This window comes from Vulpes vulpes, chromosome X (assembly GCF_048418805.1).
Source record: "Vulpes vulpes isolate BD-2025 chromosome X, VulVul3, whole genome shotgun sequence".
Lineage (NCBI taxonomy): Eukaryota > Metazoa > Chordata > Mammalia > Carnivora > Canidae > Vulpes > Vulpes vulpes.
In genome coordinates this window covers 85,873,983-85,900,441 of record NC_132796.1, presented here as the reverse complement: position 1 = coordinate 85,900,441, position 26,459 = coordinate 85,873,983, and the positions used below count along the sequence as shown (strand labels likewise).

Here is a 26,459-nt window from a genome sequence, read left to right as displayed (position 1 = left end):
CTCATGATTGTTGCCTTTGGTTAATTGCCAGAGTTCTGAAAAAGTTTATTTTGACAATTTTTGCCAGTGTTCTTCTTACTTTCATGAAGCAGTGGATATCTAGCAGTCTTTATTCCATATTTTCCATCAGTGTCACTCCTCTTAATTTCCATGTAAAGATAGCTGTGGCTGCATCTTAAAAATTTTGATATGTTGACATTTACTTCTCATTTTAATCAAAATATTTTTAACTTATAATTATTTTTAGCCTTTGTTTAGAATTGTATTTCTTAATTCTAAATGTATAAATATTTCCTAGTTATCTGTTTGATTTTTAATAGACCCAGCTCAATAGCACCATGATCAGAGAATATACTTTTCATAATTTCAAAATTCCATTGTTTTTTTTTTGAGAATTCAACTATCATCTATTGTTTCTCTGGAGGCAATGTCTTTATTTTCTTTTGAATGCATTTAATATTTGCTGTCTCTCCATTATTTTCATTGGCTTTACAGCACCTAGATGTAGTTTCATTAGTATTTCTCTTGCTTTGTGTTCATAGGGCTCCTTGAACATAAACTATTGGATGAACTTCAAAATATGGCTGTGAAAAAGATTACAGGCACAAAAGAGTATATAGTACATGATTCTATTTACATGAAACTTGAGGAAAAACGTATCCCTTCTATGGAGATAGACTGAAGATCTCCAAGTGGTTATTTGAGGTCAAAGATGGAGATTGACTGGAAAGGGGAACAAAGGTATCTTTGGGGTGATGGAAATGTTCTTAGTTTTAAATATGGTGGAGGTCCCATAAAATGTTATTGTTTTGAGCCACTAAACTTTGGGGTGATATATTACTTTGTAATAGGTAACATTTATAATATTGGTTTTGCAGAAGCATTGTGATGTTGTAGCAAAGCACTAAAAAGTGCAATACTGTCTATGGGACCAGGAAGCAGGCAGAGGCTACAAAAACAATGGAGAGTCTCTTAGCAAAGTTTTGAGAAATGTCAGACAGCTAGTTAAAACTGGAAAAGCAACAGAGAAGTGTTATTTGAGTCTAGGAAAAAGAGAATCTACATTGTATAATAGCAAAACAATTAGCAAAATGTCACCTGAACAATCTTGGAGAATAGAAAATACACATAAATGAACTTACAACTTGGGCTAAAGACATGCCTCAGCAGAATGTTGAGCATGACAGTTGGCTTCTCCTAGCTATGTACAGTAAGGTACAGGAAACAAATGAATTTGTTGATTAGCTCCAACAGTTTTTTGGTGGAGTCTTTTAAGGTTTTATATATATAATATCATGTAATCTGCAAATAGAAACAATTTTCTTTCTTCCTTTTTGGTTTGAATGATCTCTCTCTCTCTCTCCCTCTCTTGACTAATTGCTCTGGGCTAGGACTTCTAGTACTATGTTGAATAAAAGGGCCAAGAATGGGCATCCTTGTTTTTTTCTCCTGATCTTAGAAGAAACATTTTCACCATTGAGTATGATATTTGCTATGGGCTTGTCATATATGGCCTTTCTTATGTTGAGGTACATTCCCTCTATACCAAATTTATTTCCTCTATACCCAGTTCGTTGAATTTTTTTTATCATGAATGAATGTTAGATTTTTTCAAATGTTTGTTTCTGCATCTATTGAGATGATCATTTGATTTTTATCCTTTATCTTCTTAATATGATGTATCGCGTTGATTGATTAGCATATGTTGACCGCCTTTACATCGCTGGAATAAATCCCACTTATTCGTGGTGTATGATCCTTTTAATGTACTGTTCAATTGCTAACATTTTGTTGAGGATTTTTGCATCTGTGTTTATCAGGGATATTGACTGCAATTTTCTTTTCTTGTAGTGTCCTTTTCTGGCTTTAGTATCAGGTTACTGTTGGGCTTGTAAACTGAGTTTGGGAGTGTTCCTTCCTCTTTGATTTTTGGAAGGATTGAAGAAGAATTGGCATTAATTCTTCTTTAAGTGTTTGGTAGAATTCACCAGTGAAGCTATCTAGTCCTAGGATTTTCTTTGCCAGGAATTTTGAATTATTGATTCAATCCTTTTACTAGTAATTGATCTGTTCTAATTTTCTATTTCTTCATGATTCAATCTTAGTCAAATATATGTTTCTAGAAATTTATCCATTTCTTCTGGAGTACCCAGTTTGTTGATGTATAATGGTTCATACTTGTTTCATGATCTTTTTGTATTTGCATAATCTTAGATGTAATCTCTCCTCTTTCATTTATAATTTTATTTTATTTATTTTTTTTAATTTTTTTTAAAATTTTTATTTATTTATGATAGTCACAGAGAGAGAGAGAGAGAGGCAGAGACACAGGAGGAGGGAGAAGCAGGCTCCATGCACTGGGAGCCTGATGTGGGATTCGATCCCGGGTCTCCAAGATCGCGCCCTGGGCCAAAGGCAGGCGCCAAACCGCTGCACCACCCAGGGATCCCTATAATTTTATTTATTTGAGTCTTCTCTCTTTTTTTCTTGGTAAGAATAACTAAAGATTTGTCTATCTTGTTTACCTTTGGACCTCCTTTTTTAAAAATGGAAGTGCTTATTGTAGGTATCCTGGCATTATCTTACCTTTGGATATATCTGAGGAAGGCAAATAACATGACTTTCTATCTGACAGGTCTTAGGGTCAAGAACTGCACTTCTAGAAATATATTGGGTGAACTACATGTATGAGCCTAATTTACATTTGGATCAGACTTAGATAATGAGACTAAGAATTTGAGCCCGAGCCAAATGTCATAATGAGATTCAAATTTGAGAGGAAAAAATAAGCTATGTTATACAAGGTGAGAATGTAAGTAATTGTGCCTAGAAGAGAACTGGGGTAGATTGAAAACTATTGCCACATACATTACTGCTCCTGCTGTCAAGAGGTGGTGTGTTTTTCCCCAGTGCTTTGAATTTGATCTTCCCTTGAGTTATTTTGACCAATGGAATATAATAAATATGACATTGTATGAATTATAGAGCCTGAAGCTGAAGAAAGGTCCTTGAAAATGTTGCCTCCGACCACTTAAAATGCTGCCCTGAAACTGACATGCCCTTGAAAAAGACCAGGGTTAAAGACTGAAGAGAAAGGTCCAGTCATCCCAGATGTTCCAAATGAGTTAAGCCCCCTGACAACTCGTCTGCTGAATGCAGCCACTTGAGTGAACCTCATTCAGCAAGATCAGCAGAACAGCCTAGTCACTCCACAGAATAATAAAGGTCTTAAATAAGGCCTTGTTTTTTTAAGCTGCTAAATTTTGGGGTAGTGTTATACAGTAATTTGTTTTTTTCTACCACTATTTAAAAATTACCCTAAAAATTAGCAACTTAAAACAGCCAACAATTGTATTACACACATCCTAAGAGGCTGGAATCTTGGAACAGCTTAGCTAAATTTCTGCCTCAAGGTCTCTCGTGAGGTTGAAGTCAAGCTGTTGGCCAGGGCTGCAGTCAATTCAGATCTTGGCTGGGACTGGAAAATCCACTTCCAAACTAACTCACATGGTTGTTGGCAGATCCCTGCTCCCTTCCGGTAGTTAGCCAGAGGCTTTAGTCCGTCACTATGCAGGCCTCTACACAAGGCTAGATCACAGCATGGCAGCTTGTTTTCCCCAGTATACGTGACCCAAGACGGACAGAGCAGGTATGTGAGAGAATACACAAAATAGAAGCCAGCCTTTTTAAAACCTCATATTGGAAATTATATATCATCAGTTCTGCTGTATGCTATTAGTCGCACAGACTAACTTTGGTGCAACATAAGAGGATACCATACAAGAGTTTGAAGACCAGAGGGTGGGGATCATGTGGGGTAATCTTGGAGGCTGACTATCACACATAGGCGGTAGGGAACTGGAACAGATTTCACAGAATTGTTTTTAGTTTTGTTAGTTACAAGAATGACATTGTGGTTTTCTCACAAAAAGTTCATACTTTCAGAAAAGCAAGCTGAAGATGGAGTATGTAATGACATGGGCCATCCGATTTCTTTGAAAGACCTCAGCAAAAACAGTGATAACAAAAAAGGGATAGATAAAGCAAGTGTGGCAATATCTTAAAGTTTGTTGAATATGGGTGATGGGCAGAGGGAGTGCACGATCATATTTGTGTAGGCTGGGAATTGGTCTTGTGAAGTTTTCAAGTCAGCGTTTACAATGTGCAGGACATGGAACCCTTTACAACTTTTCAAACATGGGGAGATTTTACATATCAACTAAAAAATGTGCGAAGGAATAGCTCCCTTTTCAAATTTCTTTTAAGTTATGCAAGTGGAAGAAAAATAAACAAAGACCCCTGATAGGAGAGGATACTGAGGATGACTTTGCTTTTGCCTTGGAATTGGTACCTGCAGCCCAAAGCCAAGAACAAAGAATGGTTAAACTTTACATTTTAGAGAGGCCTCCAAGGCCTAATTAATAATTGGGGCCAGACATCTCCCTCTTGGTTATTATAAAGAAGCTGCTGAACTGACTCTGTTAGCCTCAAGTATCTCTGCAGGCCACTCCCAAAGTCTATAAAAGCAGAAGGCTAATGTGAGGGCAGGCAAGCCAGCATGTAGTAGGCACTCTAATGGCAAGTTATAGCGGCTCCTCTCCCTCTTTCCTCTGTAGGATTAGGAGATAAGTATCTCACTGTTGGTATGATGCCTGTTAAGACCTGCCTGTGGCACTCTGGGAGTGTAGTAGTGGGGAGTGAGGGAGCTTTGGGGAAAGCTTGACGTGTGCCTCCCAGAGCTTGTGGGGTATCTGTAGACATAGCTACCATTGCCTCCTTCTCTGCTGTAAAGGCAGAGTTTCCTGGTACAGCCAGTGGAATCAGATCAAAGAAGAAATGTTGTGTGGTGTTCTTGGTAAAAGGGAGGAAAGCCCTCACACAAGACACTCCCCAGTACTCCACAGCACTAGACTGTGCAGAAAAGAACCTGGCAATATCCTTAAGTCCACATGAAGGAGTATACAGTACAAGAGAGACAGATGCAGTAGGGCTATATAGGCAGACAAAAATCGACAAAACATTTTACCCAGAGAAGGGGTTAGGGTATGATTCTAATATACTGTCAGCCAATATGAGGAGGCTCAGTGAAGATTACACTCTATGGTGACCCCTGCCTCCCCAAACCAAACAAGACATCAGTGGTAGGCATTACCATCATTCTTCATTACCCAAATTCTTTCTACCTATGAACACATGGAACAGTTTCCCATTGAAGCAATGTGATGTGGACATATAGTATGATCTGACCAATGAAACGTGGCAGAAGTAGCACGTATCACCTCTGTATGGAAGTGTTTCATTTCCAATGCTTGGTGCTCCAGCTTATTTTTCCCTCACTGCAGTGATTGTAAAAATATTCATGGAGAGGCCACATTGATATAAACACCCTGGAATGCTAAGCCAACACATGGGAAAATATGAACTGAAGAGTCACCTAGATCCCAGAAGACTTTTAAGATTAATTTTTGAAAGTTCTTTTTGTAAGCTACTGAGATTTTGGAGTTGTTTATTAGTGTAACAGAGCTTACTGAATCCTGACTTTTACGCTGTCAATGAGGACACATTAGCCAAAGTCACCAGCAATCGACAGGAGACTAACCATGTAAGAGGATTCCTTCTCTATCTCTCTCTCTCTCTCTCTCTCTCTCTCTCCCCCTCTCTCTCCTTAATTCAGAGATTCACTTTATTTTTTTATATTTTGTTGACTTATTTTATTTAAATTCAATTAGTTAATATTGAGTGTATCATTAGTTTCAGATGTAGAGTTCAGTAATTCATCAGTTGCATATAACACCCAGTGTTCATTATATTATATCATTTGCCCTCCTTAATACCCATCACCCAGTTACCCCATCCTCCCACCCACCTCCACTCCAGCAACCTTCAGTTTGTTTCCTAGAGTTAAGAGTCTCTTATGGTTTGTCCCCCTCTCTGATTTCTTCTTATTTTACCTTTCCTTCCCTTCCTCTATGACCCTCTATTTTGTTTCTTAAATTGCATGTGAGTGAGACCATATAAATGCATTTCTCTGATTGACTTATTTTGCTCAACATAATACCCTCCAGTTCCTTACACGTCGATGTAAGTGGTAAGATTTCATCCTTTTTGATGGCTGAGTAATATTCCATGGTGTGTGTGTGTGAGTGTGTGTGTGTGTATACCACATCTTCATCCATTCATCTGTTGGACATCTGAGCTCTTTCCATAGTTTGGCAATTTGTGGACATTGCTGCTATAAATATTGGGGTGCAGATGTCCCCTCAGATCACAACATTTGTAACCTTTGGGTAAATACCTAGTAGTGGGATTGCTGGGTCTTAAGGTAGCTCTATTTTTAACTTCTCTAAGGAACCTCTATACTGTTTTCCAGAGTGGCTGCACTAGTCAAGAATTACGCAGAAGACATGAACAGATATTTCTCCAAAGAAGATATACAAATGGCCAACAGACACATGAAAAAATGCTCAACATCACTTGGCATCAGAGAAATACAAATCGAAACCACAATGAGATACCACCTTACACCGGTCAAAATGGCTAAAATTAACAAGTCAGGAAACAATAGGTGTCGGCAAGGATACAGGGAAAGGGGAACTCTCTTACGCTGTTGGTAGGAATGCAAGCTAGTACAGCCTACTATCTCTCTTATTCTCCCTTCTATGCCTCAATCCAAAGGAGTTTTTCTCTAAAAAGGTAGAAGAAAAGGTCAGGTTTTCCATCAATGGTGGAGAGGTGTCTCCTGGTATCAATCTGAGGAAAGCTTTGAAGCCAATGAGATTGAATGTTGGAGTTTTTAAATTATATGACTTTTTTAGAATGAAATCTTACCATTTGCAGTGATGTGGTTGGAATTATAGAGTATTATGCTAATCAAAATAAGTCAGTTAGAGAAAGACAAATAACAAACGATCACAGTGGAAAAAAGAGAGAGAGAGAGTCGCAAACTAAGAGACTCTTAACTCTAGAGAACACATTGATGATTACCAGAGGGGAAGTGGGCAGGAAGATGGGAGAAATAGATGATGGGGACTAAGGAGGGCACTTGTGATGAGAATTGGGTGTTGTATGGAAGTGATGAATCACTATATTGTACACCAGAAACTAACATAATACCATACATTAACTAACTGGAATTTAAAAAAAAACCTTAAAAAATTAAAAACACTTAGGTCTTAATGAATAAATATATAAACCACATGACTTTTTTAAATAACCGAAAGTGACCGGGGACCACAAAACTATGGCATATGGTCAAGATAGCTTTAAGATATTTGTTACCTAATATGGAGGGGATATCAGAAGTAGTAGAGTTGAATGATGAGAGGGAACAAAACTTCCATAATTGTTAACCCACTAAGATCATACCGATTAAGGTCAGTAACCCAGTTATAACTCCTAAAATTTCATGAATACATGATATATAGAGTGTGATTGATAGTAGCTACCTCTGTGTTGCCACCCTCTTAAGATTAGGTGCTCTTTTGTTTTGTTTTATTTGTTTTGGGTTTTTCAACCCTTTCTCTCCCAAAGACCAAATCCTTAGGATTTGTAGCTTTCTCTTTGCTACTTTCTCAAGTATTATAACAATATAGCCCCCAGTGAAGAACTTTTCTGTTGAAACTCCACAGTACCCAGCAGAATGTTTCTTACATCATTCCCATTTTTAAAATATTTGCTTATGGCATATTTTACCAGAGGACCAGGGAGTCTCAGGATGCAAGTCATCTACAGCTATCTATGAAATGAGACAAATTACCGGCACAGCATCTCACTTATTACTTATGCTTGACTAGCTTAACGTAAAACCTCATTCAGTGTTTTCTAATACTTGGTTCTTGTTCCAGATTTCCCATTCAGCCTCATGTGTGGGTTTATATTGTCCTCCCTTGATCATGTAATATTATTTCTATTTACCAAGCTATTTTTCTCTTCTCCTAGTATATTTGAGGAAGTATTGTCCTTCCTGAGTGTTTGCCATTCACCACCACCCCCTCCCCCACCATTCTGGAAAAACTCCTCTTGACTCAGTGGCCTCCATGGCCTCAGTATGGAGTATCCCTGAACTTGCTTTTTCCCCTTGAGACCTAGCTCAGGTCCTCTGAACTGTCTCTTCTCTATACATCTATGAATCTCATCCCTCTCTATCAGTCTTTCCAGCTAGTAATTCTACTGCCTCCTCAGATGCACACATACACGCGTGTTCTGTTTCTGTCCCAGCTGAGATTGCTCACAAAATGATATGTGGTATTAGGACAATAGTTTATGGATCCCAGCAGATAATAAAAATCTCTCATTATAGCTAATCAAAAATTGTATGGAACTTTTCAATGTACTTAGTTATTTCAGAGTCCAGCAGTTCTATTTATTCATAGAGATTAAAACATATTCTTAAAAAAAAAAACATATTCTTGAATCTAGCCTACTCTTTGAAAAGACTCCAGCTGTAATATAAAATAAATCTAAAGCATTCACTGCCAAATACCTTGTAATTGTCATTTAACTCTGAATACCCCTATATTTCTACTTTATAAAACAATTCTAAACAATTTGCAAATATTGTGTCCCAATGCAGTTTTGGTCAGCTTACTTTCACAGTCACTCATATAGCTTTAATAAGAATCACGGACTCTTAAAAATGGCAAATATAAACAATATTATATCTTACTTTTTCATTTGTTTACCTTCCTTTTTGAAATTCTCTCCTTCCTCTGTTTTGGTGACCTGGGCATCTCTTCTCTACATGTGTGGTCACTTTTCAATTTCAGTGGGAGTTTTTTCTCTATTCATCTCGTAAATGTTGATTTCTTTCAATGATTCATATTGGGACCTCTTATCACAGTATAAGAGTTCATGGGTGATCTATCCACTCTTGTGACTATGTTTAGTATCCATATACAATAAATCTGATGCTGGAAATAGATATGTAAACAAAATAGACTTGCATTCAGTTTGTATTCCAGTTAGCGAAGGTACAAATAAATGTATTGATTGGTAATAAGTGCTATAAAAGAATAAAGCAAGTTAAGGGATCAAGGTACTATTTTACATAAGGGTGTCACTAAAGGCTTCAACAGGATCATAACTTTGGGCTGGGACTTGAATTAAATGACAAAGTGAGCCATGTAGATATCTGGAGGATACAGGATATATATTCCTGGCAGAGAGAACAGATAGTACAAAGGTCCTGAGGCAAGCACATGCCTGGCACGTTTGCAGAACAAGACAAGTATGGTGGGAGAAGAGTGAATGAGAGGATATGATAGTATTAGGTAAGACAGTGGAGTGGGGAGTTTATCTAGAATCTTGTGGGCCATCATTAGGACATGGTCTTTGGCTCTGATTGAAATGAGGAACCAGTTTATAATTTTCATCAGGGGCATGGCAGGATATGGCTTATAATCTTTTACACATTTTTAAGATTTATTATTTATTAATCTGAGAGAGAGCATGAGCATTTGAGTGGGGGGAGGGGCAGAAGGACAAGAGGGAGAGAGTATCTAGAGCAGAGTCCCTGCTGAGCACAGAACCTAATGCAGTGCTTGATCCCATGACCCTGAGATCATGACCTGAGCCGAAATCAAGAGTTAGACGGTTAACTGACTAAGCACCCAGGTGCCCCATTACACATTTCAAACAAATATATAAATTGTATATATTTAAGGTATAACACATGATTTGACAAGTATGTACAGAGTGAAATGATCACTACAATCAAGCTAATAAACATATCACTTCCTCACATAGTTACCATTTTTTGTGTGTAGAGAAAGCACCTGAAACCTACTCCCAGTAAATTGCTAGTATTTGATACAGTATTACCAACTATAGCTATCATGCTGTACATCAGATCTCTAGACTTATTTATTTTATGTAACTACAACATTCTACTCTTTGACCAGCATCTCCTCACCTATCCCTCACCTCTCCACCCTTGGCAAACCATTCTACTCTCTGCTTCTATGCATTCAACTTTTAAGATATCACATGTAAGTGAGATCATGTAGTTTTGCTCTTTATTCCTGTATATGGCTTATTTCACAATGCATAATAGCCTCCAGTTTCATCAATATGGCTCATGTTTTAAGAGTCCTAATGACTAATTCATAATAGGCCATGATGGGAATTTACATCTAGAAGTAGAAAGGCCAGTTAGGAAACTGTTACTCTAATCCAGGCAAGAAACAGTGATGATTTTCACTAGGTTATTAGCAAGGAAGTAGGGAAAAATAAGGAGACTGAGACTAGATTTCAAACTTTGAGCTGACAGGATAGTTTGTTTGTTTGTTTGTTTGTTTGTTTGTTTGGATGGAGGGTAGGTGCTTAAAGATGATTCTTCATTTTTTTGACCTGGCCAACTAGTTAAATCTGTATCTGTATCCAGACCTCTGGATCCACATAAACATATATCCACTGCCCACTGAATAACTTCACCTAGTTGTTCCAGGGCATCTCAGTTCAAAAGTAAATTCATCTTCTCATAAGTTACTCCTTCTTCTAATAAATTACATATCCATCCACCCAAATGTCCATCCACCTTCTTCCTTGCCCTCTCCCAAATCTAATTATTCCCCAAGTCTTGCTGAGGAGATAGAATATCTTCTATCTGTCCATTTCTCTCCATTCTTATTCCTTTTGCTGCCTTATTTCAAGTCCCCAACTGTGCCCAGAATATTACAATATTTCCATAACTGATATTGACACTACCAGGACCAACCATTTCTAATTGACTCATAGCACCCAGTCTAGTGCCTAAGAAAGAGTAAACAATTAATATTAATTGTGTCGAGGTGAATTTATATATGAACTCCTGGATGATGATTAATTATATATGCCAACTTGGGTGGGCCATGGTACCTACATATTTGGCCAAACAAGTCTAGATGTTGCTGTGGAGGTATTTTTAGATGAGATTAATATTTAAATAAATGGACTTTGGGTAAAGCAGATTATGTTCCATAGTGTGAGTGGGTAAGTGAGCCTCATCAAATCGATCAGTTGAAGGTCTTAAGAGCAAAAGGACTGCCATCCTCTGAGGAAGAGAGAATTTTGCCCCAGACTGCCTTTGGACTTAAGCTGCACCATCAACTCTTTCTCGAGTCTATAGCTTGCCAGCCTATCCTGCAGATTTGGACTTGCCAACCTCCATGGTTGTATGAAGCCAGTGCATGCATGCGTGTGTGTATAGGAACCAATAGGAGTGTATAGGAACCAATAATCTCCATATATTATATATATAATGTATGTGTGTATGCATAAAGGAACCAGATTATATACATATAATTATATATATACATACATATGTATAACCTCCTACTATAATCTCCTACATATGTATATATACATGTATATATACATATATGTTATGTATGTACATGTATATGCATGTATACATATATATCCCCTACATATATATGTACATATATATGTGTGTGTGTATATATATGTATATATGTTCTGTTTCTCTAAAAAAAAAAAACCTGACTAATACAGCCTGTGCATCAGTGCACACAATTTCAGTGACAGATCTGTATTTCATCATACAGACTGACGTTATTTAAAAGTAGTTACTATAACCTCTTACCCCAGGACATAGCCAGTTGAAATTCAATCTGGAGATAGAAATTAAGGAAACCACAAAATGTGCCAGTACTTCATAGCACCAATTAGCACGACACTTGCTCAGATTAGCAAATCCCTACCATGGTTTCCTGAGCTTACTTCCCATGGGCCCCACAGTAGGGTCAATTTACCCCAACCCACTCGCTGATTCTGAAGCAAAAGGAACATATGACCTTAGATATATATCTTGGCGACGAAGCATCAAACCAGCTTGAGCACTACCAATATTTTAAAAGTGTACCCTGCTTCTAGTAAATTCAGTTTTTGCCTTACTATATGACATCAAGATCTCCCTTTATGGTCCAGTTCTTGAATTTGGGTCACGGTTTCAATTTTCAAGAGTCCTTGCATCATAAATTTCTATATCTTTTTTAGTGTTTTTCCCCCCTAGATACTAGAGTTCTAACCTTGAATCATTATTGCCTTCGACCAGTCTGTTCTGAGACTGAGTTCTTACCTGGCAATATATCTGCCTGATGTTTATCTCTGGAATTCCTTGATGCCAGTTCTCCCTGGGCCTGCACTTCTTTCCCTCATTCTTTCCCTCATTTCCCTTCTTTCCCTCTAGCCTAGTGGATTTATCTACTCTCAGTGTTCTTGATACCCATCTGTGCCTTTTGCCCATGTTCCCACTTGCTGATTGTACCTCAGTTCTGACAAGTAGTGTCGTCGCCACAGTTCAAGGGGCTGCCCCCAGGCATATGACAGCACCAACTCTATTAGGTGAAATTTGTTCGAGAGTTTAGGCAATTTTGTCATGGGAGAGAGAGAGAAATTAATATACATGACCCAGATTATAATGTTTCCAAATATATTTTATATATTAACATGAAAGTATTAATGTATAAATCATATATAATTTACTTCACAGTCACTCAAGAAAACTAGCTGAATAGAAGTGCTTCAGAGAGTTGGAAATCCAGAGAATCAACCTCCAAAAAAATAAATGAGCAAGGACAATAAGGTAAAATACCTGATTTTACAAACATGCTATATAGTAGACAAGTTCACCTGTATGTAACATAATGTACCAGAAGGCACAGAGTCAAGAAAATTGGAAAATGAAACTACAGATCCAAGTAGTTCTGACACATAAGGCTGTATTAAAACTGTTGAAGATTATGTAGAATAAGGACAATGAAACAAAAAGAAGAAGACTCTAAAAGTTGGAAAGCTTTAAGTAAGCCATTGAGAACTTATGTTCCTGAAACCACGTTTTTATTCTCTTACTATTTAAATGTCCTTTCACTGAAGAGCTTTAAGCCTCATCTTTCCTAGAGGAACAACATAGTACTAGTGATTTAGAAGACTGATCTCTAAACATTTTCTCTTTTTTTAAAGATTTTATTTGTTTATTCATGAGAGACACAGAGAGACAGAGGCAGAGACACAGGCAGAGGGAGAAGCAGGCTCCACACAGGGAGCTTGATGTGGAACTCAATCTCAGGACTCCGGGATCACATCCTGAGCCAAAGGCAGACGCTCAACTGCTGAGCCGCCCAGGTGTCCCTAAACATTTTCGACTACACTCCTAGATCAGTTTATGACTTTTTTTGTCATCTCTACCCCTGAGGTGGGGCTTGAACTCATGACCCTGCTTTCACGAATCACTTGCTCTACTGACTGAGCCAGCCAAGCATCCCTACAATCCTAGCATGGTTCTTAAACAGTGCTCTTAATATACGTATTGATATTTACAATTTGTAGGCATAAGCAAGTATAGTAAGAAACTTCAAAAGAGGCTTATAAATAGTTATGACTGACTTTAGAAAACTGTTAACAAATATCGCATAGAGACTTAATGATTTTAAATGTTGCTGAAGTATTTGTAGGGATTTATGTTCATGTTCAAAGTGGTTAGCTTTTAATGCTTCGCTAATCAATATAGCTCCATACTATCAATAGCTCATAGCTGAAGACACAATATACATCTAGAGTGAGATTCATTCATTGTTAATAATAGTGGATGTACATCTGCATTTCACATAGATTCCAGAAAAATTTTAAAATACATCTTGGCCACCTTCCAATCAGATCTGTTTGTACTATCATCTTTACTCTGTTTACAATTAGTTAACAAGAAAAACATCAGAGACTAGAACTGTCAGCCCCATCTTTTCATGTTGGTTTGTGTTTATGTTTTAGTATCACCTATAAACAAAGTATGCTTAAACAAACAACTGGCCCATTGGAAACTGCATAATGTAACCCACAAAATAAGCACACAGAAATTGGAACTTGTGGCAATATGCCAAAAGTGACAGGGCACTACCACTTCTCCTCCGCGTAGTGAAATGCCCATGCTTCCCTGAAACAGGTCATGTACTCCATGGTATTTGACCATCTGATATGTAAGTCTAGTGAGGGTGCCTGTGTCAATCTATAAACACTAAATATCGGTACCCATTAGCTTTTTTGCTTTTACTTAAATATGTAATTTATTATTAACTTCCAGAACCCAAGTGATCTTCTTGAACGTTTGCTAGTGTGCATATATCCACCTTTTTTTAAAGTTTATTTTTTTAGTAATCTCTGCATGCAACGTGGGGCTCAAACTCATGACCCTGAGATCAAGAGTCACATGCTCTTCCAACTGAGCCAGCCAGGCACCCCATGCATGAATCCGCTTTTAAGATCATGACTTTTAGAGCATGGATTTTCTCTGACAGATCAGGGTTTCTATCTCAGTTCCACCAGCTATGCGACTTCAGGCAGACACAATCTCACAAGTCTCATTTTTCTCATCTATAAAATGAAAATATTACAATGTTTATTTCACAGAGTTGTGAGAATTAAATGAGATAATGGGTGTAGAACAATTGCAATCAAACTCAGCATATAATTAATACATGGTATATTTTGTCCATTATTACCAGGATTATTTTTCTAGGCTCAGAATCTCCAGAAATGCATCATTGAGAAGGGAAAGGATATGCCTAGTAGGTAATAGAATTATCTCAGAGGACAGCTATTTAGGATGAGACTCTCTCCAAAACTGACCATGCTTAAGCAATCAGTGAGCTCACAGTGAATAAATCCATTGGTTCCTGGAGAGAATATTTTCACTACTGTTAACTTTCTGGGATATCATACATTTCTCTGGCCTGTTTATTGTCTGATTGGTGCTTCTCAGAGAGGTAAATTTATACCTGCTTGTTTAATCTTACTCTTCATCTATGCTTTCTATTTGAAACTACAGTTTTAAAGACTTGGCAAGGGTTAGGACACTAAGTAAATGAATTTCAGTCGTTTTTTTTCTATATGTCAATTTTAATCTATTGCACATTTTTTTCTTGATAAACTTTCTAGTTGTTTGCTCAGTAACACACAACACCAATGAAATTTGTGTTGCCCTTGCAATCTGATTTTTAAGTGCTAATATTTTTGTTGCCTATTCATGACTTTCCCCAGTGCATTTCAGCAAAAGTAACCCCAATGGAGGAAACACAACGCTTGATTTATACAAAATGCACATTAAATTGTTCTGCCATCCTATAGTTTGTTATTGTCAAATGCTGTGTATACTGTTTTTGCACCGCTGACGATTCATTGGGATTTAATCAGACAGAAGAGTGAACATCTTGCTCTCACGAATCATTAAATTCATTTTGAAAACTAGTGAATTTGATCATGAGAGGGTAACCAGTTAATTTTTCCACTCTAAAACACCCACCTTACAAATCAGGGCTGCTATTTCTGTTCCTGCCTGGTCTCTAGGAGAGTCCTCAATGCTGATGTTTATCACCAATCCTGCCTCGGGTACCACTAAGTCACCATACAAATTTGTGGGGGGCTGGGAGTGGTGATAAAAAGTAACAAAAAAGAAATAATCAGAAACATTTTAGAGAAAACATCTCTTGAGAGAGCTAACCATTCAGGAATCACTAACCTGTTCAGAGGCCTCCTGTTCAGAAAAAAATTGCCTACACTGGTTGAATATTCTCACCTCATGTTATTAACACAAAGTCTGTCGATTATCGATATCTGGATTGGCAAGAAGTCTCTTTAAAGAATTTAAACATCGGTGCCAACAAAGAGGGATTATGAGCCATCCATGAATTAAGAAGGATTTAAAGCAGGTTGTTTCCTTCTTGACACTGGAGTATAATATGAATTATCTGAAAGAAAAGCATGACAATTTTATAACAGGCAAATAAAATAGATAATTTTGGATCCGGCAGCATTTTAAGAGGCAGATCAGGCCTGCTTGGAATCCCATGGTAGTGGGCAGGGGGCGCATTTAAAGCAGCCTGGGGGCATTGAGCTTTATGTGGCTTCTAGGACACTGGTATGCGTCCCAAATCAAAGACCAGCCTTCCTTGTCTTAAACATTTACCTTAAACTGACCATTTGCCCTGGAAAGGGGGTGAAAAATAAGAGACTCATGACCCTTTATTTCACGATCCAAGACCAGGATCTAAGACTGAGTTTAACATTACATTCTGGGCTTGGAGGTTGACCTGGCTACTCATTCTGTAAATTGTCTCTAAAAGAAAATGTATTACAAATGCTAAGCCACCAGCTTACAAAGGAGCGTTGGAGTCCATGCATTTTCCTAGGCTGAAGACTACCTCAATTCCTATAACATGATCCTTTCTGGGAAGATATAAATAAACTCCTTGCTGGTATTCTAAAAGTGAATAATCAAAATTATTTTACCTATTAAAAAACTGTATCGAAGCCATTAAAGCCAAAATTGTTCTCTATACTGCCTACTGAGATTTTCCAAGAGGTGTGTGAAGAGTGCTTGAATGTTCTTTGTAAATGTTTGGCCCACTGTGTCACGTTGTTAGTCACCTTGTTCTCCCGTTAATGAGTTGTAACCTGAGAGGCTGGGAGATTGAATCTGTCCCCATTCTGGGGACATGCTAAGAAAGCCCGCTGAGAGCCTCTGGTACTGTGTATCATTTTGATGTTTGAGGTAAAATATCAAAGTAAATTGGTTCCCCAAAGAAAGATATCAAATGCATACTAAAAAACTCTTGCCGTCTGCCATTCCCATCAAACTCCAAGCAACGCTGCAATAAAAGTGACTGATTTGTATTCTCTTGTATCATCTTGCGAATTCTCCCTCTCCACTCAGACCATCTGGTGGGTTTCTGCAGACAATAGCCTGCATGGTTACTGTGAATGGAGCATGGCCTGTTGGGGAAGAAAATCAATTATCAGTTGCTTTTTCTCTTTCTATTGGAGGCAGGGCTGCTCTGCTCCATTGAGGAAACCTTCCAGTAGATTGCGTTGCCGCTTTCATTGCATTAAACTTTTTAGAAGACTTAACCTATCATGCCTCTGCTTTCCTTATGCAATTCTCTCCTCATTCCCACTGCTCCGTTTTGTCCCTCTTGTATCCTCCTGGGCAATATTTCTTCAATATTTTAGGTACTTTCTTGATTTCTTTTTGCCTAGAAACACTAAACCATGTGTTAACATTTTATCACAAACTTCTTTTTCCTCCTTTTAAGTAACAACTACAAGCAACTTTTCCCCATCCCACTTGCACACATCAAGTTTTGTTGGTTTTTATATGCGTGGTTAGTAAAGTCCTAATGACCAAAGTATGTTATCCCAATGGAGTCTTATATCACATTTTCTACGGTAATTCCCTTAGTTCACGACAAGAATGGATGTTTAACCAACTTGGTTTATGAAACTCCAGCTCTCTGTCAGTCTGTGCCTATGGTCTTTGATTGGGAGCTGGTACATTTCAGCAGAAGGGAGAAATTGAATGACTGGGAAACTTGGAGATGCTCTTGATTATTTTTTAGCAGGAAGCTTTCTGTTTCACAGCTAAATGTTTTTATCTCAGCTTGTACAGCTGCTTTCTCCCTTGACTTTAAAAAGAAAGGAATCCATGTTTAATAGGTATGATTCTTCCTTTGAAGATGATGAAGTTCTAGAACTACACAGTAGAAATGCTTGCACAACACTGCAGATATACTAAATACCATTGAATTGTATACTTTGAAACGGTGAATTTCATGTTATGTATATTTTGCTACAATGAAAAAAGGAAGAATCTGGGGGAACAGAACAGGACAAAAATTACAAAGACCAAGTCTCTCCTGGTGGCCTCCAACTGCCAACCTCTAGTCCTCCTTTCCCTAAGTGTATGATAATGCTTACTATGCTCTGTCAATCCAGAGATGCTTTTTCCTGCTTCTTTCAGGTCTGCTTTTCTGACTCAGGGCTATATATTGCTCAAATCAGATCTACCGTGTCTCCTCAACCTTGCCAATAATCATATAAATTCTCATTCTGTTTAAAGTGTACAACAATGAAGATTGGGATACTATTAAAAGTAAAGCAGTCTTCTATCAAATAGAGATCCAGATTTTTAAGTAGCTGCTTTTGGGAACTACTACGATGGAAGACTTGCTGTGTTGCCTTCAGATGTTAAGCCTGTCTGTCTGATGCTTCACCAAACTGTTCCGAGATGCCTTCCTTCAAAGTCAGCCTTTCTAATTCCTTCTGATAGCTATGCTGGTATTCCAGATATTTTATGTTCCTCTTCTGTTTACCCACGAACCTTTTCAGGAATTCTAAGAGATCAGTTTCATTCTTCTGAGAAGCCAAGTTCTGCAGGTCTTGCAGGAGCTTGTGTAACGTGTTTTCCAACTCCAGAGCCATCACTATAGCTTGCACGTTCGTTCCCCAGTACTCTCTGTCAAGTCTCTTAACCACTGGAAGGCAGACTTTACTCTTACGCTCCTTCAGGTATCTTATGAACTGCCTTGCGTGTCCTTTCTTCACCTCAACTTGGTCTTGGAAAAAGGGGACATAAACAGGTGCATCCGGGTCTTCATCGAAGTAACAGACCATAGATAAATAACCATCACTGACGTTCAGCTCATAAGATGCTATATAATTAATAGCAACCCCACAGGCCTCTGAGAGGGGTCCTTGAGCCTGAGCCTGACCCTGAGCCCGAGCTGGAGCCGGAGGTGAAGCTGAAGCTGAAGCCGGAGCTGGATCCAGAGCCAGAATCGGAGCTGTAGATGGTATGTAGAAGGTATGTTCATACCTTCCCTTTGGATGATAATGTTTCTACTGAAATTGCTCTATCTTGCCCAGAAAGTGATCAGTATGGAACATGGTAGCAGAAACCAGGAGGATTGGCACACTGCATGATGTTGTTAAAGAAGCATGGGATTTGAAATCAAAGAATTCAACCCTACAACTTAGTATAAGCCATGGTAAAAGTGAATTATCATGAGCCCCAATTTTTTGTCTGCAGAAAATGGGATGACATCTATTATCCCAGAGGGGAGTTGTGGCATTTAAAAATGAATATGTTTAAAATGGTATTACATACAAGACACACATTCGATACATATGAAGTCCATCTCCCGTATTGTCTAGCTCTGTCACTAATTAAATGTAGAATCATCACCAAGTCCTTGAAGCTTTTTAGCTTCCATTTCCTCTGAGTAAAACAAGACAGAAGAACAGTTGTTTACCAATAGACAGAAGATGTGTAGATCTTGAACAACAAATAGCTGCACCTCTCTAAAAGTCCTCTCGGTTATTTTCATTTTAAGTCATGCAGGACGCAGAAGTGTGCAGGCCACCACCCTTAACATTTCATGAAGAGCGGGTTCATTTATGTAATTTTGTTCTATTTTATAGACATACAACTGGCAATTTCCAAAATTCACACAAAATCATCTGCTATGATCTGGAATTATAAAAGGTAATCTTTCAAGCACATGTTTGTCCTACAAAGAGCAAACACTAAGAAACATGGAGCTTCTTTTTGTTTGTTTATAGATTTTTTTTTAAAGATTTATATATTTATTTGAGGGAGAGATTGTGAGCCTGAGTGAGTGGGGGAGGGGCAGAGGGAGAGAATATTGAGCAGACTCCTCACTGAGCACACAGCCCAATCCCAAGACCCATGAGATCATGATCTGAGACAAAACCAAGAGTCCAATGCTTAATCAACTGAGCCAGCCAGGTGCCCCCACAAAGATGGAGCTTCTAAAAAGGTTTTGAATTTTTCTTGTTCAAATTAGCCTACATAACCTCATCACAAGGAGTCTTTCATCAAATTAGTTTACTCAATTTTTTTTGTGCCACTAGGTTGACAGCAAATGCACAATTTCATCATTTTGAAGTTCTTGGAATAAAAAGATAATGCAAGTTAAAACCAACTGTCTTTGATGTAAATATTTTTGTGCCACTAATATGTACTGGTTGCTTCTAATAAGTTATTTAAAAATTCACTCTTTTGTCTACTCAACCATTCACATGGAAAACTGAACCAACAAAAAATGTATTGAGCAAGTATGATTTGCCAGACATTGTGCTTCTCTGCCCTCGTGGACTTTGTGGTCTCATAGGGCACATAGATAGTAGAATGCCATACAGATTAATATAAATTACATTCTAAGATATGCCACAATTAAAGGCTCATTGTGCTATGAAACTGTATATTAAGGGGATAACTAACCTAAAGCCATGGGTGTCAAAAAAGGATTATTAAGTTTTCTTTTCATAGTGATGCACAGAAGTCTTCACTGAATTTTTATATTCTAAGTTAGATAATGGTACTGCTATCCATTTAGTCTCCTAAACTTGAATTTCTGAATCAGCATTGATTTTGCCTTCTTCCTAGACTTTGGCTACCTTCAACAAATCACTCTATCCTATCCTTCTTCTGAGCAGGATCTCATACATCTTAGCTTTTCTTTCCATTTCCATTGTTGCTTCTCATAATTATTAGCTGTTGCCCCTTTGTTGAACTATTAGCACAGTGGTCTGTTTTAGTGGGCCTGCTCAAACCCTTTCACTCTCCAATCCTTTCTAGACACTAAGGCCATAGTAAACTTTATTATATCACCTTAGGGTTGACCTTCGCAATCTGTCTCTAACTCGATGATTTATTTTGACATGTGGAGCGGTTGAAATCCACTGTCTCAACACAGTTTTTTAATTTCCCTCTGCTTCCCTACACATACACAGGACTCCAACAGTTTCTTAAATATCATGTGCCTTTTCTGTTGCTTTGCATAGACTGTGTTGTTCTCTGCTTAAAATTCCCTCTCCTCCTCACTTGTCTGCTGATTACAATCCTTGTTTTTAAAGGTTTCCTTCCAGGCCACTTCCTCCATTGTGCTTTGAGATTTCTCCCAAGTTGATTTCGTACTCTTCTCGAGCACTCCAGGAACATTTTGTTTATAGCATTTATGTGTTCTACTAGAATATCTTGTCTCCCTTACTAGACCATAATCACATAAAGTAAAAGTTTTTCTTAGATAATTTATACCCACTGCAATGCTTAATTTAGTTATTTGGGCAAAGCAGGTGGTACAGGATATATTTGCTGAGAAAATGAAACAAGTTTCACCATTCTGCAAAGAGTAAAATTGCCTGTGAACGTACTGCTATCAGGGCATCTCCCCCTTAACTACAAATGTTATTGAAGTATCCATTGGCAATCTATGTTTTCATAAATATAAACTTAGCTATAGATATTATATATGTAGAAATATGAACTCATATGGCTTCAATATATACTCTTTTCATGAATAGAAAATCTATAGTATATTTTGTCATTCACTTACTTTTATTTCAGTTTGACTTTTTTTAAAGATTTTATTTATTTATTCATGAGAGACACAGAGAGAGAGAGAGAGAGAGGCAGAGACAGAGGCAGAGGCAGAGAGAGAAACAGGCTCCATGCAGGAAGACCGATGTGGGACTCAATCCCGGGACTCCTGGATCATGCCTTGAGCCAAAGGCAGACGCTCAACTGCTGAGCCACCCAGGTGTCCCTCACAATCTAACTTTTAACCCACCCATTTTCAGAGGCAATGCTGATTTATGATGCCATGCTGTGAATCACTGATAAAACAAGCATTGGAGCAGGAACTTCATGGCACTTCTTCAAGTAGCCTTTCCAAAGCTCACTTCAAAAGTTTTATTATCTTTAACTTGTTCTCATCCAGTGAATTCATTGACATTTGTGGACTAAAATTAAGAAAGAAAGAAAGAAAGAAAGAAAGAAAGAAAGAAAGAAAGAAAGAAAGAAAGAAAGAAGAGAAAGAAGAAAAGAAGGAACTGGTCCTGCTTTACAATTAGTGGAATGATTCTTAAAACTTCAAAAATATTTTGATTTATACAAAGACATATATCTCATTGACTGGATGAAATCAAGTACCTTTTAACAAACAGGTCCCAAAGCCAATTAGTTTCCAGGCATAAGACTTTTAAAGTAAAAGGTGTTCCAGATTATTATATAGAGATCATAGATTATATCTATTTTGCTATAGATTTATTATGTCCTAGAAGTGATCAGGGATTTCATGTTTTGTAGGATGAACATGAACTAACATGTAAATGTGTTTATTATTCCAGAGTCTATAAGAAGTATTACTAGCCTAGGAGTTCTGCTTTTGAATTGACACAGATTTAAATAAAAATGAAAAATAGTCCTTATAACATTGAAGCTCTCTGTATTGTAGTTCTCTGTTTTTTTTTTTCTTCAGATTACCAATACTCTTTGTCATGAAGGATATATCCCTTTAGGGATTGTGAAATATGTAGCATGTCTCCTCTGGAACCCTCTTTCTGTCTCCCCTCCTTGATGTCTGTCATCCTGCTGTCATCCGATATACAAGGTCCTCTACTACAATAAACTTTTCCTTTCCTGCCCAGACTTAAACCACTCTCCCACATCAAAAATTATCCCATTTCTTCAGGAGTCATGCAGATAAAGGCTTCTCAACCTGTAACGTACCTGTGACTCACTGGTACCTTATTAAAATGCATATTCTCATTCAGTAGGACTGGGTTGGAGCTTGCCATTCTACATTTCTAACAAGCTCCTTAGTGATACACATGCTACTTTGGGGATGGCACTTAGAACATCAGAGTTTTAGGTAACAAAAAAATTTCAATCAACTTCACTTTTATGATCTAATAATGGCTTCAAAAGTTTTCCTCTGTTCAGAAAAATAAATGTACTTTTAAAAATAAACCTTCAGGAATCTACATGTAAATATGATACGGGATTTTTAAATACCATGGTAATATCCACAGGAAAAATATTTAGGGGATGATCATCACTGCATCTCTCAAATCATGCAAGAGTGGATGGATGCTTTGATTATAAAAACAGCAAGGCCTACTAATTACAGGACTTGGGAAGCAGATATTAATTTCCCCAATTTATAGGTGAGGAAACTGAGTTCTAATGATATTAATTAACTGGTCTGAGGTCATGAAGACTGTCATTGAAACAAAGAGTCTTTGAACACTGATTTTCTGCCTGGAAAAAAAATCTATGCTCTTTCTACAATGTAACTGTGCCTACCTGATAATTAAAGAAATATATCAGAGTCATAGGCTGAAAAATCCCTCAGGAGATTTAAGATTTTAAAAATTTTATCAGGTAGATGCAACTGGATTCTGGGCGAGAGAAAACAACATTTGTTCATTCATTTTGTAATAATACACACACGTACATAATATTAATAAAAGTAAAACTTTATATTCAAATAAATCTCTAAAATTTATATGCAGTAAAGTTGATCCAAAAAAGGTAGCAATGAACATTCCAAACGCATAGCTGAATTTAAGTAAATAACCTGCTAAAAGATTGTTTTGTTACTGTTTTTGGAATTCTATGGATTTTTGTCCAACATTTAATTTCACCAGATTTTCTTATCAATCTGTAGAATTTCATTATTTATTTATTTAAAGCTGGACTACTCTTCTCTGAGTGTAATTTTAATATGCTCTCTACTGAATTCTTACAATATAATTTGGAATAAAATTCAAGGAACAATGATAACAGTAGGATTCCAAGTCCAATGTACTATAGACTGATTTTAAAATAGAGTCCAGAATAATGGTCCCCATTATCAGCTTTAGGACTGAAAGAGACTAAGAAATAAATAAGATGTAATGGGAAGGAAAAAAGTCTAGTCCATTTTATGGCGCCATTCCTATTTCTCTGTATTCAGTCAGCCACGGTCATTTCTTAAGGAGGAATAAATAAAGGAAAACATAAGAACTGGCATCTTAAAGAAAAAAGAACTGGCATCTTAAAACACATATAAAATTCAGTAATAATCATAAGTAGGAATATTCTTTCAATTGAAATGACTGCAATTTTGTCAAAATAGGTTTTCTCTGAAGTCAAAAATACTCCTATTTTAAACCACTTTTCACATTCAGCCTGTTCTCCAAGAGTTATAGGGGAGACGTTAACAGGGAGTCTAGGGAACAACAGTTCCTTTCGACTTTATTATGTGACTTGAGTCAGGGTTTCCACCACATCTTCCCCACGTTCAGCTTATCTTCTCTTAGCCAGAGCAGGCTCTCACACAAAAATATTGAACTCTGTCAATCATGTAGAACTTAACGGGTCTAAGGCATGATCCCATATTTTGCAGAGACTCTGCTTTCCAAATAATGGAAACGGTGGGCTCACCCTCATCCTGGCACTGAAGTGAAGATTGTGTGGGGCAGCTTCAGTTCCACCTCAGGCGTAATTCACAATCTTGTGATGAGCTCATCTGCCATAATGGGTCTCTCTCCTCTTCTGGCCGCGACTAGCCCTGGTCGTCCTGTCTGGTTTCTCATTGCATTTGCTCACATCTTTGATTTCTCTAACTTGCAAGTGTGCTTGGTATGCTACACCACTGATTTTGGATCTCCAGGCCATGGGATGAAGATGAACAACCTCAAAAATTACCAGGCAGAATTTTAACTAAATTAGGTCCGCACGGGGAAAATAAATATCTAAACTTGAGAAATAATACAGAGCAAATCCTAGGTTATTTCAGTCAAACAAAGTTACACATGCCATGTGACAATTTTTCATTATGCCAAAGTGATACAAGGAGTGTAACCAAATATGCCCCTTGCTAGTCTGAATACAAGTTCCCTAAAAGCCATAACATTTATTTGCAGTATTAGTAGTTAAGCATACATTTTATTTTCTTATGTTTGGGACTGAGTCAGAAAGGGTTCATTTTTTTCTGTGAGAATGGTAAAATGAACACAACTCCTCATAAATGATCATGAAAGCAAGTAGAAAAGCCTACCAAACATACTCTCATGCTGTTGCATGGAATGTTTTACCTGAAACACATTAGCCTGTAACCGTGGCTTCTTAAACTATAAAAAGTAATGTATATAGTCATTTCATCAACATGGCAAATTGACCTAACACCAAACTCTGCTCTCGGGACATATGGATACTGAATAAAATACAGCTATTTTAATAATCATAATGATAGATAATCATAATATTTAATAATCATAATTTGTCTTGAAAGACAAATTCCCAGCTGACAGGAGTCTAAAGATAACTCAAGCTCTTGGATCCTCTCGTTCAACAGACAGCGGCATCTTCTGGTGCAGTGCCAGCCACATCCCCAAGACACCATGGTGAAGGTCAGAGTAAACGGATTTGGCATTGGGCTTTTACCTGTGGCAAAGTGGATCTTGTTACCATCAATGACCCCTTCATTAACCTCAATCAACTACATGGTCTGCATGTTCCAGTATGATTCCACACACAGCAAATTCAATGGCACAGTCAAGGCTAAGTACAGGAAACTTGTCATCAATGAAAAGCCCATCATCATCTTCCAGAAGCAAGATCCCACCAATATCAAATGAGTGATGCTGGTGCTCAGTATGCTGTGGAGTCCACTGGGGTCCTCACCACCATGGAGAAGACTGGGGTTCACTTAAAGGGTAGGGCCAAGATGGTCATCATCTCTGCCCCTTCTGCTGAAGCCCCATGTTTGTAAGGGACGTGAACCATGAGAAGTATGACAACTCCCTCAGGATGGTCAACAATGCCTTCTGCACCATCGACTGCTTGGCCCCTCTGACTAAGGTCATACATGACAACTTTAGCATCATGGGCCACAGTCCATGCCATCACTGCCACACAAAAGAGCATGGACAGCCCCTCTGGGAAGCTGTGGCATGATATCCAGGGGTGCTGCCCAGGACATCATCCCTGTTTCTACTGGTGCCACCAAAGCTGCAGGCAAGGTCATCCTGAACTGAATGGGAAGCTCACTGGCATGGCCTTCCATGTCCCCACCCACAACGTATCAGTGGTGGATCTGACCTGCTACCTGGAGAAAGCTATAAAATATGATAACATCAAGAAGTTGGTGAAGTAGGCATCAAAAGGCCCCCTCAAGGGCATCCTGGGATACACTGAGGACCAGGTTGTCTCCTGCAACTTTAACAGTGACAGCCTTGGATGCTAGGGCCAGCATTGCCTTCAATAACCACTTTGTCAAGCTCATTTCCTGGCATGACAATGAAATGACATGACAATTTGGCTACAGAAACCATGTGGTGGACCTTATGGTCTACATGGCCTCCAAGGAGTAAGAGCGTCCTGGACCACCAGGTGCAGCAAAAGCAAGAGGAAAAGAGAGGCCCTCAGTTGCTAGGGAGTCCTTGCCCCAACTCATTCCCCAAACACTGAGAATCTCCCGGCCTTTACACAGTTTGCGTCCCAGAACCCCTGGAGAGGGGGGAGAGATTGGAGAGCCCTACCTTGTCATGTACCATTAACAAAGCATACTGTGTCCAGCCCCCCCCCCCAAAAAAAGAACTCAAAACCAGAATGATAAGCAAATTAGCTAGTATTATGTGACCTAAGGGCTATCTGAATGACATATCTAACAAGCAGTCCAAAAGAAGAAGATAGAAAGTGATGAGAAACAGTAGTGAAAAGAGGGGAGAATTTAAGGAAGACACCAATACTCAGATCGAAAGAGCAAAGCTCCGAAGGTGATAAGTCAAATTACAGTGACATGCAGAAACAAGGTGGGAAAACTGTGGAATAACAAATGCAAAGG

General features: G+C 38.1%; 1 pseudogene; it reads left to right on the top strand.

Annotated features, from left to right (window-relative positions):
* Positions 1-24,990: 24,990 nt before the first annotated feature.
* On the top strand, positions 24,991-25,986 carry LOC112910719 (glyceraldehyde-3-phosphate dehydrogenase-like; annotated as a pseudogene).
* The last annotated feature ends 473 nt before the right edge of the window (positions 25,987-26,459 follow it).